This window comes from Myotis brandtii, unplaced genomic scaffold (assembly GCF_000412655.1).
Source record: "Myotis brandtii unplaced genomic scaffold, ASM41265v1 scaffold1076, whole genome shotgun sequence".
Taxonomy (NCBI): domain Eukaryota; kingdom Metazoa; phylum Chordata; class Mammalia; order Chiroptera; family Vespertilionidae; genus Myotis; species Myotis brandtii.
In genome coordinates, this window is record NW_005353663.1 from 1,727,532 (window position 1) to 1,732,350 (window position 4,819).

The 4,819-nt window shown below is 39.6% G+C and overlaps 1 pseudogene; it reads left to right on the forward strand.

Annotated features, from left to right (window-relative positions):
* The first annotated feature begins 1,382 nt into the window (after positions 1-1,382).
* The window catches only part of LOC102257031, a 6,341-nt pseudogene continuing 2,904 nt past the window's right edge, over positions 1,383-4,819 (forward strand).

Below are 4,819 nucleotides of genomic sequence, written 5' to 3' on the forward strand. Positions count from 1 at the left end.
TTGAGAAATAAGCTTAAAGATTTTACTTTAAGAAGGAGTAAGTGGCTGATGAAGGAGATTACATCACTCTGTATACTTATTGCAGTATTATGGCCATCACTACAATGTTGTATTTGGAGAAAAAATGTTTTGGGTAAAATAGATAAGCATGTTGGTAATGTACTGTGCCTTAGTGTATTACAGTAGGGCCCTGAACTACTTTAGCTAGACTATATACACGGCTTTGTAGTTTGATTCATTTATTGAGTAGCTATCATATGTCACACAGTTTATTATGTCCTTGGGGACTAGAAAATAAACGCTTAGTGATTCAGAGCCTTGTAGAGACTTAATGAATAAATACAGAGTCAACCACAGAGGGGTAAAGGCTATTATATAGATAGAGTGCTATGAGAGCTCAAATGACTACCCAAACACAAACACAAAGGTTTTAGGTTGCAGATGTCAAAGGTTCATGGTGGAGGAAACTTCTGAATTTGGGTGTGAGTGAATATTAAGGCAGAAGTCCTGAATGTAATAAAGGCACGCTCAGGAAGATGTGATTAGACCAATGTTTTGCAGTTGAGACTGTGAACTGTATGGATTGGGATGAGGGCACTGGTATCAGATCACCTTGAAGAAAGAATCAAGGACAAGATCACAGGGTTCTGAGAGGGAACATAAGGCACAGTCAAAGAATGATCAGCTTTTTACAAAGATGTGGTAGGAGAGTAGGGTAAGGGTTGGGTATTTCTATTCCAGGCCTACTGGCAGCACAAGTTCAAGGGGTGATTAGAACCTGTAGAGAAGGGCTGAGTGGAGGGAGCTGCTTTCCTCACAGGAGGCAGTGAGTCCATTAAGGATGCTGCTAACTTGCAGTGGCATTGCAAGGTGGGAGGTGGGAGAATAAATACCTAGATGAAACCACAGTGCAGGTGAGCCCATTAATATGTATCTTCATGTTAGCATCTTGAAGAATGGAGAAAGATGGGATAGAGTAGACAGTAGTAATGGAGGGGCAAACAGAAGATTTCTCCCCAGTGTGAGTAGTCGTGGCAGAATTAAAGATTAAGTGGGATTAAGTAGATAAAGAAGGAATAAGCACTTTCCAAGCAAATGGAGCAAAGCAGCAGGAGGGTGCATGGTGACTCTAGAGACTGAAATAATGCCAGTGCAGCCAGTGGAGAGGTGAGACATGATACTACAGTGGTAGCAGAGCAGATCAGTCAGGACCTTTTATGCCAAATCAAATAATTTTGTGCTTATTCCAATTGTAATGTAACCACGTGGAAGAGTCTGATCACGGGTAACATAACATGATCAGATGTCTGTTTTTTAAAAATCCCCGTCCTGTCGGAGAGCAGACTGGGGCAGAGTGGATGTGGAAGACAACTAGGAAGACGATGACAGAGTCTGGGAGAGAGGTCATGGTGGCTTGTACTAGGGCAGAGCTGCAGAGAATGGACACAATCAAGAAATATTTAGGAGGTAAAATCAACACACCTTGGTGATAGTTTGGACATGGAGATTGAGGAAAAGGGAAATGCTAGCATAATTATTGGGTTTCTGACTACATCCTTCTTTCCGGACAATCCTAATTCTTCTTTGTATTCCCAGGAATTCTTCTCTCAGGTTCTCATTTATTTTAATCATCATTTCTCATCTACGCTTGCCCAGTTTCCCTAGTTACACATGACCTCATCTCCTTTTCTTCCTTTCTAATTCATTATATTTCACCAATTTCAACCCAAGAGTTTCTTCCTCACATAGCGCCTTACTGCCGCTCCTTTGAATGCAGTCTGTGTGAGATTGGTTATAGATAGAAGTGACATGTTACCAACCAGAAGTTTGGTGTCATTAATATTTCTTCAGGTTTGTGACATTGAATTTACCCAGTTGTAGTTCCCATTTATTTCTATCTTGCTCTGGTTACTTTTAAAATGCAGAGTAGCCAGAAATAATATAGTCCATCCTAAAGCTGTTGTTATCCCTCAAATATATTTTGTATTTATGCATAAAGAAAATATTAAAACAAGTTTATCAAACATTGTTCTGGTTCATTGATGGGTAGGCTCTCCTGAACCCATTATTTTGTGTGAATCCTCAATTAGTGGAAAATCATTTTTTCATATCACCATATGAATCCGGTAGTGTAGATATAACTCACAAATAACAATGGAATATTAACAATCAAGAAATTGAACACAGGGGGTAGGTAGGGGCTGGGCAAAGGCAAGTAAAGGAGGGGTGGAAATAGGAGGCATCTGTACTACTGTCAACAATTAAAAAAAATAAATTGAACTCAGGTACTGCTGATGTTTGTGACAGTTTTAGTATCAATTAACGTGACTGACAATGCATCTAATAATTAAGAGTGTGAGGTCATTACATTACATTAATGACTTTAATTGAATTAATAAATCATTTATTCTTTAAAGTTATGCATGACGTGTACATTCACTACTGAAAAAGAAATACATTGTAGATAATTCCTCAGATGAGGAACTCTGCATGAATTTGGTCTTGAATCCTTTCCTAGGAAGGCAAAATGATGTAGTGAAAACCCCAGAACCTGACATTGAAATCACAGAGTACAAGTCTGGCTTAACCCACTGGCTCCTAGTGTCACAAATGAGTCTCTGTTTCTTAATCAGTGAAATGAAAAAACACCTACATTATAGGATTGTTGTGAGAAATGTTAATCTATAAAGATACTTTCTAAATTGTTCAGTATAATGCTAATATTACTTATGAGACCTTAAACAGCAACACTGTCCCTAATTCTAGTTCCTTTGCATTCACAATACATTGTTTCCTGTATTATTACCTATCATAATCCTAAGATGCTTATTTAAATGGAGGAAATGCCTGACAAAGAGCAGAAAAAAATCTTTAGGATGATAGTCTTACCAGACAAATCAGTTTTTTGCTTTAGTGAAAATACAGATACTTCCTCTTTTGCATGGCAGTGCAGGGCTGTAAAAATGGCCTAGAAAGCTGAAACATGCACAGTAATCTTAATAATCATTGGGAAAAATTACGATTTTGTGTGGCTTTTAAGGTTTATTTTGTCAAAATATTGAACACTTTCTTACTGTTGGTTATAAATGTAAAGTAAAATGAAAAAAATAGTAAAACATATTTATTTAGTACACTAATTTAAAACACTTGAAAATTGAGAATTAAAGTATTTTTATGTCTTTGAAAAATATTCAAGCATTGTTGGATCAGTGCTTGCTTTTTTCTTCTTATAACTTAGTATGGAGTCAGCCTCTTTTTTTTTTTTTTTGCCTTGGTGAATTGTCTTCCTTATTTGGATACATTTCCAAAATTTAATCTTTTGCACTTTCAATGCTGTGAAGTACCTCTAAGAGTTCTACTACTGTGAAGTTTTTTGCTGCTGTCACTTCTTTGAGGTATCTTTATCCTTTTCATCATAGCTGCTCACTTATGACAAGAAATTCTAATACTGTCCAACTTCACTTCCAGCAGCATTGCTTTTCACTTCTTTGATACACTTTCATCTTTTGACCAATTCTCTCTTTGTATTATTTAATATTATAAAGTGTTTCAGGCATTTGTCACTAACAGACAAAGAGGCAATTCACCTATAGGCTTTACTCTCTTAAGGAAAACCAAATAACACAGGTGCACAGTGACCAATCACCAACAGACTCTGAAAGAAATGACATGATTGACAGCTGGCCATGTTATGCATCTGTTATTTACATAGTGATTTATGGGCTAAAGAACTAGTGGCAAAGTTACTTCTTTATGTAATTTACTCACAATAATTATACCATAGTAACTGAGATGCGAACCTGTTGTTGAGGGACTGTTGTTATTTAACTCAACTAGTAACAAATTCATGCAAAGTGAAACAATGTGAAGTGAGGACTTGCTGGAAGCCGGTCCACCCTTGCTGTTTGACACAGTTGCTGCAGGAAAGAAACATCTGCACAGCATATGTTTCAAGGGACCTGGCGTATATAGCATACTGTTCTTAATATTTTTGCTCTCCTTAGTGCTATGTGTTTTAACCAAGGTCACCTCTCCGAGAAAGGTTGTTTCCCCAGGTAGGGATTTTTCCCTGAAGTTAGGGAGGGGATAAAACCCCTTAACTAAGTGCCAGGTGGGTAGTTAATCACTTTAACTACAAACAATCATGCTTAAGCTACATAATCTTTACTCCCTGGAATGGAGATAAGAAGCGCCCTAACCTTTGCAATAGAAATTGACAGGATTAAAATCAACTGGTATAAATACAGATGTAACAAGGCAATAAAAACCAGAACTTGGCTGGAGTTCCTGGCTAGAGATCCTGGCTAGGCTGCTGATCAACTGAACGCTGTCTCCGTGTCATTCCTTCTTCGCCGACTCCGTCCACACCTTTGGGGACCCCTGGACTTGCTGGGGTTGGACCCCAGTATCTGGATGCCTAAAGAGAGAGCAGCAGTGTCCCAGCAATTGCTGCAAGTACCTCGGAGAGAAAGCTGCCCTCGAGTTCCGACCGATGCCAGACAGTCCCGCTTCTCCCGTTTGAGTCTGGGTCCCCAGAGACTCGCCCGGAACTGGAGCTCAGAGCCTGAGACTCCCTCCCGATTGAAAACAACAACCGCGCCCTCAGCCGCCAGCCCGCTCCGCATGCACCTCCGCACCTTTGTATTTTACTTCCGCACTGCGCCTCCTCTGAGTCTCAGGGCATCTGTTTGTAACCTGTAAGGAAACCTTGGCTGGCAGTTCAAACCCCAGGCTACAATGTGACCCTTACGCTTCTTAAACCGGAGAGTGGGTGTGAGGACATCGGCCAACGACACAACCCGGCAGGAGCACAGCCCCA